This window comes from Rattus norvegicus, chromosome 2 (genome assembly GCF_036323735.1).
Source record: "Rattus norvegicus strain BN/NHsdMcwi chromosome 2, GRCr8, whole genome shotgun sequence".
Classification (NCBI taxonomy): Eukaryota; Metazoa; Chordata; class Mammalia; order Rodentia; family Muridae; genus Rattus; species Rattus norvegicus.
In genome coordinates, this window is record NC_086020.1 from 222,592,529 (window position 1) to 222,608,806 (window position 16,278).

A 16,278-nucleotide genomic window follows, 5' to 3' on the forward strand; every position below is an offset into this window, starting at 1 on the left:
AGTTTATTTGGCTTACATGTCTATATTATAGAAGTGACTATGTAGACAGTCAGGACAGGAACTCAAACAGGGCAGGAACCTGGAGGCAGGAACTGATGTAGAGACCATGGAGGGGTGCTGCTTATTGGCTTGCTCCTCATGGTTAGCTCAGTCTTTTTTTTTTTTTAATTGTCTTACTCATTCTTGTTTTATTTTATTTTTATTGCATTTTTTTTTTACATTTCGAATGTCGTTCCCCTTAATGGTTTCCTGTCCATAAATCCCCATCCCCTCCCCACTCCCCCTGCTTCTATGAGAGTGTTCTCCCACCCACCCACCCCTTCCTGCCTCCCTGCCCCGACATTCCCCTACACTGGGGAATCCAGCCTTGGCAGGACCAAGGACTTCTCCCAGTGATGCCCAACAAGGCCCTCCTCTGCTACATATGCAGCTGGAGCCATGGGTTGCTCCATGTGTACTCTTTGGATGATGGTTTAGTCCCTGGAAGCTCTGGTTGGTTGATATTGTTGTTCTTATGGGGTTGCAAACCCCTTCAGCTCCTTCAGGCTGCTTTTTTATAAAACTCAGGACCACCAGACAGGGAATGACACTCCCCACATGGGCTGGGCCCTCCCCCATCAATCACTATTAAGAAAATCCCCTATGGGGCTGGGGATTTAGCTCAGTGGTAGAGCGCTTACCTAGGAAGCGCAAGGCCCTGGGTTCGATCCCCAGCTCCGAAAAAAAGAACCAAAAAAAAAAAAAAAAAAAAAAAAAAAAAAGAAAATCCCCTACAAGCTTGCCTACAGCCAATGTGATTGAGGTATTTTTTTTCAACTAAGGGTCCCTCCTCTGTGGTGACTTTTTTTTTTCTTTTTTTGGGGGCTGGGGACCGAACCCAGGGCCTTGCGCTCGCTAGGCAAGCGCTCTACCGCTGAGCTAAATCCCCAACCCCTCTGTGGTGACTTCTTGTGTCAGGTTGGCATAAAGATAGCCAGCATACCAGGACAAGTGAGCAGTCAAGAAGTTAATGAAAGACACAAAACACGTACATGTGAAGCCAAATTTCTCATGCACATCACACGCAACCGGAAGATCTATTGACAAATTAAATACGCCTGCATTGTTATGACAGAACCTATATGTAAGCAGCTTTGAGAACCTAATAGAAATACGCCACTGCCTGACCACAGCTACTGGATTTGTCCCCATCCCCTACATCACTGGACAAAACTGCCCTCAAAATCTAGGAATTAAAAGAAGACATTTGGAACTTATATGAAGAAAACAGCAAGGACCAGAAAAGGAAACACACAGATCTACCTACCGCCCCGCGAAGGAAGGAGGCCAAGACGGTAGGTATGTGATTAAGGGTTTGTTACTATCATATTCACATATAATTTAGTCCTTCCTTTTTAACAATCCCAGGAGGATTTCTCCCATACTCTGACAAGAGTTCTAAAGTGGGAACTTTAAAATGGCACTAGGTCTGTGTAGCTGGACCACACTCTGTGCATGACTTTCACCGGATTCCTGTTTTGAGGCTTTAGCGAAGACTACGCCCCACCCCGCAGTGAAATAAGCTTTCAGAGTATTTACGTACGTTTTCAGTAGCCACTTATAAGAGGCGTCTGCAAATAACTAAACATCCAACATACGGGCCAAATACCGTATGGTAAGATGGATGGGTTCACTGACTGCTCCTAATCTGAAAAACTCTATATTGAAAAAAAAATCTAAATTCTCTTGGGCATTCACATGATTCCATAACGCTCACAGTTCTAAACTTGGTTCATGTGTACTGTAATTAAAATATTGTATAAAATTACCTCCAGTTGCATATATAAGCTACATGGAAGGGTAGATACATTTAGAATTAGGCTGGGATTCTACCTCTGAGAAACATCACCATGTATATGCTACTATTCCAAAGTAAAAAAAAAAAAATTCCCAAATCCAAACCGTTAAAAAAAAAAAAAAAAGATTTGCTTTGATTCACGTGCGCTACATGTGTGCAGGTGCCCGCAGAGGCCAGAAGAGGGCGTCAGATCAGCTGCTGCTGGAGTTACGAGCAGTTGTGAGCAGCTCAGGGTCAGCTGTCCTTAAAGGCAGCCAGCATCCTAAAGCACTGACCATCTCTCTCTCCACCCTTACACCCCCCATTAGAAACCTTTCTGATCCTAGGCACTTAGGAAAAGGGAGAGCAAGTGTGTTTAATAACTGTGAGGTTACAACAGAGATACGTAATTACTAAAATAATACAGCATACAGCTAAATGGGAATTCAACCTAGACAGACAGCATAGCATCTGTCTAACTTCTAGCGGAAGGTACAGTAAACCGGGGAATGGGGGCATGGGATACTGGGCCAGGGTTGCAAGCTAAGTGGGAGTTTGGAAGGCCACTGACTCCCAAGGGCCTCCTCCTGCAGGACTGATGGGAAGCTAGGTAAACACACTTATAGAGCGGATGGGGCATAAAGTCCAAGGCTGAGAAAGACTCTGTTTATTAGACCTGTAAACCTGCCCTGCCATGCATGTGATTTCTTTATGATAAGATGTATCAACTGTGTAAATACACCTTAACCACTTATCTAAGTTTGTGTGAGCTTTAATGTTTAAAAGAATTTAATCTATTAAAGAGAGATGCTAAACCTCAAGTTAAAAAAATATTATCCTACTTGAACAAACCGAAATTACGAACGAACAGATGGTCATACTGAACTTCATGGTACAGAAAAAGCTACAGCGTAAGATTAGATCTTAGGGAACTGAAACAAATAAATACCTATTGAGTTTTTAATAGACCCCAAAGCTTTGTTAACCCTGACAGAGAAAACTCCTTAGTCACCAGACAGAAGCAATACTGTGAACTAGCTAGAAAATGCAATGGTTTCAAGCAGATGTTACCTGTGAGCCAGGGACTTTGTTGCTGTCTGTCTTAATCACTCACAACCACCCTAGGAAATGGTGTAAGTGCAATTAAAAAAACAAAAGAGACAAATTGAGTTACCCAAGGTCAGAAAGGAAACAGCAAATCTTAACTTTACATCAGGACTCTGACCTCAGGAGGTTTCTGTTCTTGATGGCACACTATATACTCCCGGATACGACACTTTAATAGGTGAGCAATACAGTAATGCAAAGACCAAGAGACAATTATCAGGTTTGGTTTGTTTTTTTCAATAAAGAGACATACACGCATAGGAAAGTTCTCTAAATAGCAAATATCAATACGGAGGCCAGGCATGGAACTGAGGGACAGAACTCTTGTTCAGCATTGGGAAGATCCTAGGATCAATCTCCAGCACCAGAACACCAGAAAACAACACATACACACACACAGACACACAAACACAGACACACAGACACACAGAGACACACACGAAGACATTCAGAGACAGACACAGACACACACACACAGAGACACACACATAGACACAGAGACATACACACATCACAGACAGAAACACACGCAGACACACACACAGACACAGAGACATACTCACATCACAGAAACACACACAGACACAGACACACAGACACACAGACACACAGACACACACACACACACACACACACACACACACACACACACACACCAGATACTAAAACTTTAGTAGGCAAATGTTAATACATAAGCCATCCATCGTCTGGGGAGATCAAAAGGTGGTTGCTAATAGCTTACCTACCATCTATATTCACCACATTAATTAAAGCCAGGATCATCAATAAATCACTGTGTTATATTTATAATACTGGTTCATTATTCTATGTCAACAGGATCCAGGAGGACAGGAGATATCCTGACTTAAAGCTTTTCTTAAAGACCAGGATATCTTAACTTCAGTTGCATGTCCCCGTGAAACTCCCGAGGAATAGCACAGCACTCGAGCTGCAATGGTGCTCTGCGAGGGATGCAATTCCACTTCAGAGGCAACCACGATATTTCATTTTAAGGCTGCATTGTGTGTGTCTTGCCTCAAATGCATGAGGCCATGGGGTGGGTTTCCCAGCACGTCATAGACTGGGTTGGTGACACACATCTATAATCCCAATGCTCGAGGTGGGGGGGTGGACTCGGGAGCTGGGCCCTCAAGGGCTATCCTCAGCCACACAGCAAGTTCGAAGCCAGCCTAGGACACTTGGGACACTATCCCGGAACACAGTTTGCTTTGCTATTTTATCAATGAGTTCCTGAAAATTCTAAAGATAGCCAGCCAGTAGCTTATTGAAAACTATCACCTGTTTTAGATGCTTTGTTAACAAGCATGACTTGTCAAACCTCCTCCCAGATATAAAGTTGTCTTAGTTATTTTGTGTTTTGAAACAGGGTCTCTCCATAGATCCCACACTCGCCTGGACCTCCATGGGTAGCCTAGGCTAAGTGTGAACCAGTGGTCTTCTTGGCTTAGACTCCTGTGTGCTGGAAACACAGGCCTGTACCACCACTTCCAGATTAGATCTGAAGTTCTGGACAGCCACAAGGTCCTACATATTTTCGATAGAACGTAATTCCAATTTAGAAATTACTTTGTGACACATTATTTTTTTTATTTTTAATTTATTTATTATCTATAAGTTCACTGTAGCTGTCTTCAGACACACCAGAAGAGGGCATCGGATCTCATTACAGATGGTTGTGAGCTGCCATGTGGTTGCTGGGAATTGAACTCAGGATCTCTGGAAGAGCAGCTGGCACTCTTAACCACTGAGCCATCTCTCCAGCCTGTGACACATTATTTTGTAAATACCTTGTAAAACTATTTTTAATGGAAAAAAATAACTGGAAAGCCAATTTCAATCAATTCTATCTGCCTACATTAACATGGGGTAAAATTCGTTGTAGAGATGAGATGTTTTTTCTTCTGGTGCACACATTTTAAGGTGGATGGGTTATTTCAGTTTGTACCTAGTTGACATGAGAGAAAGAGGAAACCCCATCCATCGGAAGAGACCGGAACTAACTGGGATCACAGGCAGGCCTGGAGAAAGGCTGCAGGCAGGCCTGGAGAAAGGCTGCAATGTAGTTTTGGAGTTTCTCTCTGAGGCAATAGACTTGTTCTAAAACTAAACATTGAACTAAACATTGATGATCCCTGAACAATTTTCTAATTTACTAAAAAAAAAAAAATCATTAAACTTACACTTAAAACAAGGAAATTTACGGTATTGAGTTGCAATGCCACTTGCCTGTTTAAAGCTGATGTAGCCTACAGGACTGAATTTTTCTTAAAAACAAACAAACAAACAAACAAACAAAAAACAGAAAACCAAGTCCATACTCTGACTTCCGGACTTTTGTCCCTTTACAGTGCCAGACTGAGCAGCTGGGCATTTCCTTAACAGTGATTCAGAAGGATCACACATTTCTAACAAAATGTGTTCAACAAACCAAAGCAAGAAGAATAGCTAATGGAAACCTCTTAACTAAAATTATGCAGTCTGTCTTCTCCTACCCCACAAAGTGGTAAAGTGACTTGGGAAAGATGGGCTTCCCAACAGAATTGATCCAAAGTCATTCTGTGTAACTGAGCTTTTATCATTACCATCCTCATCATCATTATCCCATCCTCCTCCTCCTCCTTCATCATCATCATCTCTGCTGTAGTGCTGACTGACACACGCGCACACACACTCATGCAGACACACTCACAATGCATGCACACATTCATACATATGCTAATGTATCTTTGTTAAAATGATTCTTCTGCTATTGTCACTCACAATTCCAAATAGTTAGTTCTCTTTATAATACACACTAGCATCAGAGACAGTAGACAGAATAATCCGGTCACCAGTAGCAATACATAGCCAGAAAATGGTCTATAAAAAGTCATCCAACTTGAAAATATCCCCCAGAATGCTCCAAAAATATCCCCCAGAATGCTCCTCGAGTCAGATCTCAATGGAGTGACTTCACGGTGCCATTTACTCAGCAGAAACAGTTGCTACGTCAGGAATCCCTTGTCTCCCACTACAAAGGATTCCTTTCTATAAAACACTCCTTGTGCCGTGATTTATTATTTTTAAACTTGAGCAGCAAATATTTACTCTGGATATGGACTCACTTCAGCCATTAAAGGAAACAGTTTTTGGTGAGAACAGGCTTTACTTGTCCCTAATTTTATTCCTGTTGCTTGGGATGAACTGCAGTGATAATTATCTGCTTATACAATCCCAGTTTTCCTTGTACATCTTCTATACCCAGAAATTGATTCCTTTAGGTTTTAATATTTAATATTCTGTAAGAAGAGGCTGTAAAATTTATCTGTTAAAGTGGGAGTTTTATGCAAAGTGTGTTTTTAAATTGTATTTAACATTTAAGTCATATATTAGGGCTTTTTTCTAAGAATTGGACTTTTTTCTCGTCCAAGAAAGAAAGTGAAGCAGAAGCTTAAACATTAATGCAAACTGCTCTTTCTGAATGACAAAAGGTCTCATTCCAGGTAAGCCAGAATCATCATCGGAGGCAATGCTACATTCCCTGGTCAACAGCAAGAAATTATTAGACTTGAAGATATAATTTTATTATAAAAAATCAACAGAAAAAAGAAACAAAAGGATCAGCTCCTTTCAAATAACTTAATAATTTTCCTTTTTTAAAAAAAAGATTTATTTATATGAGTACACTGTAGCTGTCTTCAGACACACCAGAAGAGGGCACCAGATCCCATTACAGATGGTCGTGAGCCACCATGTGGTTGCTGGGATTTGAACTCAGGACCTCTGGAAGAGCAGTCGGTGCTGAGACATAATTTTCCACTTTAATACAATTTCTCCTTCCTTCCTCCCTCCCTCCCTCCCTCCCTCCCTCCCTCCCTCCCTCCCTCCCTTCCTTCCTTCCTTCCTTCCTTCGCCTTTCAGAGGACTACCTACTGACCCCTCTCTCCACCACATGGTAAATGGCTCCCCAGGAGAGTATAACGACGCTTTTGAAAGAAGTGCTAGAATAATCTCTCGAAGGAAGGGAAGGAGATGGTGGGGTTGCCTGCATGTTGTCAGGGAGCTCAAACATGCAGCTTTCGTGACTTAACCATTGTGCTAGGGTAGGCTTTGTGGTGACCTGGCTGCCTTTGAGTCAGCCACGCTGACATAAGGAACCTCGACTTCAAGTCCCTATGATTCGAAGGGAAAGGTTTCTTCAGGCTGTCATTGATGCCCCATCTGGGGTGAGTGGATATCTGCTTCTGTTTCCCCAGGAAAAGTCACATGACACTAAGGCACGATTTTCATAAGGAGAAGGGGAATTAGGAAACAAGCGAGACCCTGGAAGATCTAGGAAGGATGGGGTATCTTACATTTCTCATTTGATTATGTTGAGCAGAAATGTCTTCCACGAATGAAGCAGCAGCCAGGGCAGACTACTCACGCGGTCTAAGCTAGGTGCAGTGTCTGCTAAAGGATGCAGGCCTGCGGGTTACCTAAAGATGTGCTCGCGTGGCTGCTTAGGCAAACTCTACTGTGCAGAGTGGTCTGGTCTCTAAAAGGCACCAGCTTCTCTTAGCCTGTGCAGTAGTGTTTTATATGTTTAGATAAATATTACATGTGTAATATATGTATATAATATATACATATTTAGCTAAAATAAATATACGTATAAATATATAATATATATAGTAGTCTGTGAGGTTATTATATATAATATAAATAGTTGAAATTCATAGAACCTTAGCTATCACCTCTCAATGGATAATTCCTTCTTAGAAGCGCTAGCAAGAGTAACCTTCCGACCTGGGTTTCGGACATTAATTTCTTCAAATGACTTAATAACGTGTTCCCCAAATTAGGGTCCCAGGCGTCCCAGTCTAATTTAATATTTCCACCAAAGAAAAGGGCACATTGAAGGAAAAGAACGGAGACCGACAACAGAGATGAAGATTAGTTAAGGTTTTAAATCTCAGGTCGAACAGAATGCTATTAAACCATTTTAACGACGACAAGGGACACTGCACTGGCTGGCGTGGTGTCAACTTGACACGAGTTACAGTCATCAGAGAGGAAGGAGCCTCCCTTGAGGAAATGCCTCCATGAGATCCAGCTAGAAGGCGTTTTCGGAGGGCCCAGCCCATTGTGGGTGGTGCCATCCTGGGCTGGTGGACCTGGGTTCTACGAGCGAGCAGGCCGGGCAAGCCGTGTGAAGCAGGCCAGAAAGCACCTCTCCTCCATGCCATCAGCTCCTGCTTGAGTTCCTGTCCTGACTTCCTTCAGTGATGGACCATGATCTGGAAGCGTCAGCCAAATAAACCCTTTCCTCCCCAAGTGGCTTTCATCACAGCAGGCCCTCTGCAAGGTCAGCCTGTGCTACTCAGTGCACCCCAATAAAAACAAAATCACAGCGGTGGGACTGGTTACCTTAGAACGAGATGGATATGTACGATGAAGCAATTGTCTTACATAGGAAACTGTACGGTTTCCAGGAAAATCATAAACACGAGAGACGTACTTTACTTGTTAACCACTTCGTATTGGAAAAAGTAGGTAAGCAGTGTATCTTATTTTCACTACTGATAAAGACAAAAAAAAAATGGCTGTTACTACTTTGTAGATGCCAAATCCTCAACACTGTTGTGGGTGCACAGCAAGTCCCAGGACATGCAGGATGGCTAAAAGCAGAGGGAGCCGAGAGACGATATAAAACCAACGCTCGGTTAACATCAGGAAGCGAAAATATGTAATTCCATACATAATCTTATTTCCATGAAACCTAATTTCCATCGATGATGCTACATAAATAAAAGGGCTTGACTATAAATAACCACTTTAAGATGTTTCAATGAAACTCTGCCTCACTCCTCCTCGTAGAACCAAGAGCCCAGAAAACGAGCTTTCCTTTTTTTAATGCATGTTCTGAAAACTCCTCTTTAAAACACACGAAAAGTTTTAGAAACAGATTTGTACCAAGCACCTTACAGAAACTGTAAGTCCATTACCCCAGTCAGTTTATGGCTAAAATGAAGAGAGGGCGTTGAGACCATGTATACTCATATACCACGGCATCTCCACGATGGCAAGAGCCTGTGGCGACATCATCTATGACACCTACGTTCGAATCTTTCTGCCATGAAAATATAAAGAGCATGTTTTAATGTCACTTCTCAAACCCACAAAAGCGGCTCGATTAATTCTTAGTGACAGCATCCGGCATGATTCTTCGCATACAGCGGGTTTGAGGACACCTAGGGTGTCCTCAAATCACTTTCTCTAGCCTTAGACATAGGTTCCTAGGGTTGGGAAAGGTGAGGTCCATCCAGGAGTTCAGAGAGCGGGGAATGAGAAAGACAAATGCTTATAAACCACACTGCTGTTTCTGCTCACCAGAACCTATCTCCTCTCTGTTTCACTCCCCAGTACATTTTACCTCCACCTACCTAAGCTGCTTGGGATTAATAAAACTGGCCATGCCACAGCTCACACCCCTCCCTTGCTCACCAGACTTGGAATCCTGGCAGTTTTCATCTTTCCACTATCCAGGCACAGCTTCTTGTTGTTTGAGAATGAAAATCCCGGCTGTTCTAATGACTCAGGAACTAGATGCTGTGGTGAAAGCCTGCTAGCCCAGAGAGGCAGCAACCAGCGGACCTTCCCACTCTCTCAACGTCCACACAGCCTCAAACACCCTTCCACTCAGAGACCCTCCTTTCTGTTGCTTCCGTTCATTCTCTGTCGGTTGGTTCCTTACTTCCCCTCTTGACCTAGGGTTGACTTTATTTTGCTCTTGGATTAAAGGTGTGTGGCTAGGGTTGGTCCACACTCCAGGTCCTTGTTTTCGGTAAACAGGAGGCTCAAGGATCAAAGGCTGAAGCCATACACAACTAGAAATAGTTCACAGTCGTGGGGTTCACCGTGTGACCAAATATCCTGCAACAGCTTCTCCCTCAAACTGAGCTCAGGTCCGAGATGGGTCCCCTTCCACAGGGTGGGGGTGAGTACGAACCTAGCATCTAATGAAAGGACCCTCAGAAACGAGCTGGTATGGTCCTTGAGAACCAGGCACTGTGGGCTCCTGATACCGTGAAAGTATTGATAGGGCTCAGATATCAGAGAACAGTTCTTGGAGACAGAAAGCATGGATGCCCTTGAACAAGGGTAAACTCAAGCTCCACCATTAAGGTGTCTCAGGCAAGCCGCCCGCTCTGGAGCTCCCGGCCCATCTCCTGTTTCCCCTTCCTCTCTCAATCCCTCAAACAGGTCCCAAAGCCCGTTGCTTATTTTGACTTCAGGAAAAACAAAATGGTAAACATACAGAAAAAGAAGCTCACGTAGTGAGCTCTATGAGCCATGAAGATTGTGGAAAAGATCTTTAGTTAATCTCTCCCCCTAGTTCCTTCTAAAGCCAGGTCTTAAACCAGTTGGAAACCTTTATCTCTGTTGATCTCACCAGCATGAACATCACTGTTTCCTTGATAATCCCCAGCTGGGCCAGGGACATCAGTTTTCTTTTGGGGACACTGTTTCCTCTGACACCCACCATTTCCTAGAACTGCGCACGAGGCTCTCCATGATCTGGCACCGCCTGTCTTTCCAGTCTTCGATGTTACGATTTAGTCTTTCCTTTCCCTGCCTTATTTCCTTGACTCTTTTGCCTCATTAGCAGGGTCCTCTCTCAACAGGCTTCTATAGGGTCTTCTGACTTACACACTGCCTGTCCTGCCTCAGGTCTCAACATATAGGTCACAACCTCTGAGAAACACCCACATCACACCCCATAAGGAATGTCCCCAGACCCCAAAATGAACCAATGCGGCACAAGTAGCCGAGTTAGGCATCAAGAAGGGTCCACCCTCTCCCTAGGGTTCCCACGTGAAAACGAACATTGGTTTACAGCTCTCTTCTTGTTAGAAACTCAGTCTCCCCTAGTTGAGCATTCTGTTCAAATTAACATAACTTCCTCTTGCCATCTGTGTGCATAATTGTCACACAGATATGTTAAAAAATGTCCTGGCAGGGCGTGACAGAGCACACCTATAATCCCAGCACTCAAGAGGATGAGGCAGGAGGATGCTAAGTTCAAGGCCAGCCCGGGCTACATGGGAAGTCCTTTCTCAAAAATACCACAATGAACAAAACCTCTGGGGGCTGTACGGGTGAAAAGCAGGCTCAAAGATTAGAGATTCTTTATCAACACAGGCAAGTCCACCTTATCCGAATGCTTGGGGCATGGCCAGAAATATTTCAAACTTCTATTGTTCTTTTGAAATTTTCGGAACATTTTCAAATATACAAAGAGGCATCCTGAAGACGAGAGCCAAATCTAAACAAGAATTCACTTGTTTGAGGAGTGCCTTTCTTACACAGACTGCAGGGAATTCATAAAAATATCCTAAAAACAAAAACTGAAGTAGGAAACAACTGTGTGGCCATCACCTTCCAAAAATCAAACCAAAGCAAAACAAAACTGAATCTGAGGCGACCAGAGCTTTCTGGGAGGGCGGCTAAAAGGGCTGCCTCTGCAGATCTCACTTCCCAACATAGTCTGCCTGCATTCGAAGGTTAACTGTGAGAATGATTTTTGAGGACATGTTGACCACCCCGAAGATTCCCGTATTTATAATAGTGCGGGCATTGATAAATGAGGTAGAAGTGAAAAGAATTCTCTGTGCTAACAAGTCTAATTTAGGCCATGAAACGGTCTTTTGGCTTGTTGGGTTTTTTTTTTTTTATGCTAAATAAGCTTTCATTTATAAATACTACCCGTACTTTATTTTATCACACGCAAAACCAACTGGGATTATTTTTTATGGACATTTTAAAACACTTTGTGTGTGTGTGTGTGTGTGTGTGTGTGTGTGTGTGTGTGTGTGTGAATTGTGTACGTCTTGGGGTCGGGGGATGTCATGGAAGCCTGAGGAAGGTGCTGAGTATTCTATGTCTCTGCCTTATTCCTTTGAGGCAGGCTCTCTCCCCAAACCCTGAACTCACATTTTTTTCCCACTAGGCTAGCAGCCGGCATACCAGCAAACCTCCTGTCTCTGCCTCCTACCCAGCTGGGTTACAGGGCACAAGACAAGCCCCTGCTTATTACCTGGTGCTACATCTGAACTCGGGTCCTGTGGCTGCACAGCAGATGTTCTAAACCACTGAGGTAGCTCTCTGGCTTCTGAAATTTACTAATAATATGTTCTATTTTCTCCACTTTGTTTGTTTGTTTTTAAGTTGGGGAATCTTACTTTGTTACCAAGACGAGCTCGTATTCCTGGCCTCAAGCCATCTTCCTACCTCAGCCTCAAGTAGTCGGAGCTACAGACTAGGTCACTGCACCTAGCTTCAACCGTGTTTAGCTTAGCAAAACTAGGCTGGTGTGTGTGTGCGTGTATGTGTGTACGTGCAAGCTTGTGTCTTTCTGAGACAGCGTCTCAGAAAGAAACCTGGCTTTGAACTTGTGATGTGGCCAGAGGGTGACCTTGAGCCCCCATCTTGCCTCTACATGGCTGCATTGGAATATTCTTATTTCTAACTTTCTTTCTTTCTTTCTTTTTTTTCTCTTTTTCGGAGCTGGGGACCGAACCCAGGGCCTTGCGCTCGCTAGGCAAGCGCTCTACCGCTGAGCTAAATCCCCAGCCCCTATTTCTAACCTTCAAATCTGTAACTTATTAACAATGGACACAACACAAACTCCCTAATCACCCCTAACACTTATGTGGAACTTCCGACTTTTTAAATACAATTCCACATGCACTGTTGGTTTGATCCTTCTCATAAGCCTGAACTGTGTACGTTTTTATTTGTGTATCCATGTGTCTGTAAGTATGGGTGTGCACACACTTCAGCACATGTGTGGAGGTCAGAGGACAACTTGTGGGGAGTTGGCTCTCTCCTTCCACCATACGGGCCCACGGATCCAACTGGAGTTGTCAAGCTTGGCGACAACTTCACACACTGAGCCAGCTGGCCTGCTGTGTATCCCTCCCCGAGATTTGCAGAGAGCTGCTCCTGATACAACCTGACCAAAGCTCCTCTAAGTGAGGGCACAGACTTGGGATGAGTTCTACAATAGAGAAAAGGGAAAGGGTGACATTGTCTTGGCTGTGGTGGCAGACCTGATGTCAGCAGTAAATAGGTTCCCACGGCCGCTTGTCCCGACTCAACAAGGCTTGTGGTATTCCACTGATGACAAGAGTCCCCAGGTTGGGTCACTTTCCCTCCCCTAACTTTTCAATCGTTGCTTTCTGACACAGCAGATGTGCTCTGAGAAAGCAGACCTCGAATAACGCCGTGTTTGCTGTGGTAGGGAGGTGACTAAATGAGGGACAGATCACACTGGCGTTCCTTCAGCTACATCCTGCCAGATCTTGTTGGGTCTGCCGCTTCTGTTTTGGAAGAGGTAGCAGGGTATCATCTGAGATACCTTTTGTGGGTAAAGATACTTAAAAACTAACAGAAGACATACAATGGACAGACCATGGCCACGCCTGGGGGCCACGCCTGGGTGGGTTATTTAGCAGTTCTGGGTTTTGGTTTTCTCACTTAGTACGGTCTCACTGCTTGACTGCTCTCCTGGACCCCAAGCCCCACTTATAGGTTAGCAAATATATTAAATTCTACTTTGAAAGGAAAGGCATCCACCAGGTGGCCACCATCATGGACACGAGTTGAGTGCAGCCCTTCAAGATGTCTAGGGAGACCCAAGCGTTGGGCAGGACCAGTTCGTGGGGACAGTGCAGGCAGGTGTGTGTGGAAATTTGGATGACTCCACCGTCTGAAATGTCAAAGGCCCTGTTAGAGAGAGTGACGTGCTCGCCCTATTGGAGACAGAAAGAGAGGCTCGGAGGTTGGGCTGACCTTGCTGCTGGGTCCTGGATATGGACCACTTAACCCATGGGCTAATCTGCAACTGTTACAAACAAATCATCTGCATTGTTTTAAATCTTGGGGGGGAAAAAGAAAAAGAGCGGAAAGAGGTGCCAATGGTCACACCAAAGATATGTAAGCAGGTGGTGAAAATGATGTGTCTCATGGAAAGATAGAAACAGACTAAGGCGACAAAGCAAACTAACTAACAATTAGGAGCCACTGATAGCCCCCAAAGATTGTTTTTTTTTTTTAATGGTAGAATTATTTAGCTTTCTGTCAGTGTATATGGAGGACAGGTTCAAATGGGCTGAGTAAGACGGTGAGTAGCCAACGTTCACCAGCTGTGCCCTTGCTACACTCAGAGGCAAAGGAAAAGGCCAACAGTAGCACACTTAGAATCTCGCCTCTGGTTTCCAACCCAGACTTGGCCCTTGGAAAGAATTAAATCTCCTAGCTCTCTCGTTTGGTCTGCCCTACCCTACAGAAGGGATGATGTTAAAGATAAATTCCTGTCTTATTAAAGTTTAAAACATGATTTGCTTTCTTTTTTAAAAACAAAACAGAACAAACAAACAAACAAACCATGATTCTATATTCTTCAGGTAATCCTGAAGAACAAGCCACGTCAACCGGTAAATGAATCATGGAAAGATCATTTACTTCTTAGGCATCCGAATAGAGCAAGGAAAACAGAAAAGTTTTGTGTGAGGCCTGATGTGGAGCACTCCGTCGTCCAGGAATGAACCCCGCCCAGGCTGGCCTCAGACGCTCCTCCCCCTTTCTGAAGCATGCTCTCCCACATGTGCTTCTAATTAAGATTTTAATACAGACTTCTTGGTTCAGGCTCATCAGAGGAAAAAAAAATGAATCATGACTACTACAGATAATTATCTTTAGGAGGAAGCTAAAAGCTGAAAACTTCCAGAACAAGATGTGGTTCACGAGAAGGAAGTTCAGCAGTCGGAAGTTAGCGGGTGAGCTCAGAGGTCAGCCCCAGAGGAGCGAAAGGTAACCAGCCTGCTACCAGTTGACCATCATATGGCTACAGAGCCAGTCCTAGTAAATAACTCTAATTAGTCTAAGTAAGTTTAACATGGTTGATATTCAATAAGTTTTTTTGGGGCAAGTATTTAAAACTGAGGCTGGGGAAATGGCTCAGTGATTTAGAGCACAAACCAATGTTCTTTTCCCAGCACCTACAAGGCAGCTTTTACAGCTATCCTTAATCTGAGCTCCAGGGGATCTGGCACTCTCTTCTGACCTCTGCAGGCACCAGCACATACTGAGCACGCACACACATGCAGGCAAAGCATGCATACACATTGAAGGAAATAAGTTTTTTTTTAAAGCACTTAAAACCGAAGGCCAGCAAGACGGTTTAACAGGTGGAAGCCCCAGGCTCAACAACTTGTGTCTGGTCCCCAGGAGACAATTAGAGAAGGAGTCCTGAAACTTGTCCTCTGAGCATCACATATAGTAGCACATGAATGAATAAAATGTAACACAAAGGAAAAGGAAATACTTCAGGTAACCTCTTACCACTGCAGATCAAACCCACAGCCTGTGCATTGTAGGACTGTGCTCTGCCACTCAGCTAGATCCCAGCTGCTGACACTGCAGACCTTGATTTACAGAGTCCATCCCATAATATGAATGCTTAATAGTAAACACTTTACCAGACAAGAATAGAACTTTCTGGTAATGATTTTTCAATCTTATATTTAAAAAATATATTGTTTTTTAATGGACAGCATATCTCCAGTTTTAACCTAGATGTCACATACATGCATACATGTACACACACACACACACACCTGAGCCACATACTGCAGAATATACGTATTATATATGTTGTATATACTATATACAGGAAAACACATATATGTAGCATAATTTATCAGCAAACCAACATCCATCTATGCATGCATTGCATATAAAATCTAGAATCCACATGAGAGAAAATCTGTGCTAGTTTGCCTGATTCTTGATAATTTGTTTTTCCATCCATTTGCCTGTAAATCCTAGCACTTGGCAAGTAGAGGTAGGAAGATGAGGAGTTCAAGGCCAGCCCCAGCTAGATGAGACCCTGTCTCAAAACAAAATGGAAAGAAAAAAGTCTTCACAGCTACTGAACGAAAAGGTGTGCTTCTGTGTCTTACAGCTGAGCGAGGTTCCTGGTTAACTTAACTCACAGTGACTGGCTTGGGGCAGCTCCCAGAAGCAAGCTCCTTGATGAGTTTTGGATTCCTTCAGAAACCTTAACCGGCTTACCAGCCCCACCCAGACATGACAGACCCAGACTGCAGGTTCAGTGGGAGGAAAGCTTCACCTACCATTCCTCATTCTGCCTTCATGTGTCACAGCTCCCACAGGTCTTAGATGCAGAACACCCTCTGGTCCAGCTGAACTCCCGGGTCCAGGTGAGTTACACTGTCCTCACAGGATTCCTTAACATCTGACCTCCCTCCAAGAGCCTCAGGCTTTCTAACCTTCTCCGTAATCCTGCA

General features: G+C 43.8%; 1 protein-coding gene and 1 long non-coding RNA gene across 14 annotated transcripts in view; one reads left to right on the forward strand and one right to left on the reverse strand.

Annotated features, from left to right (window-relative positions):
• Positions 1 to 16,278, reverse strand: part of Sgms2 (sphingomyelin synthase 2) — a 74,144-nt gene that overhangs the window by 24,868 nt on the left and 32,998 nt on the right. The window contains exon 1 of one of the 6 annotated variants that reach the window (XM_039102453.2): positions 9,410 to 9,544. The exons of the other annotated variants lie outside the window; for them this stretch is intronic. The gene's annotated coding sequence lies outside the window, so the exon portion shown is untranslated. Of the gene's footprint in view, positions 1 to 9,409; positions 9,545 to 16,278 lie in introns of those variants that run through there. 6 annotated transcript variants of the gene reach the window in all.
• The window catches only part of LOC108350108 (uncharacterized), a 34,747-nt gene that overhangs the window by 1,592 nt on the left and 16,877 nt on the right, over positions 1 to 16,278 (forward strand). The window contains exons 2-4 of one of the 8 annotated variants that reach the window (XR_005501303.2): positions 1,230 to 1,338; positions 3,761 to 3,980; positions 4,883 to 16,191. This is a non-coding gene — a long non-coding RNA (uncharacterized LOC108350108). Of the gene's footprint in view, positions 1 to 1,114; positions 16,192 to 16,278 lie in introns of all 8 variants that reach the window. The other 7 variants (XR_010063950.1, XR_010063951.1, XR_010063947.1 and 4 more) reach the window with 7 other exon arrangements.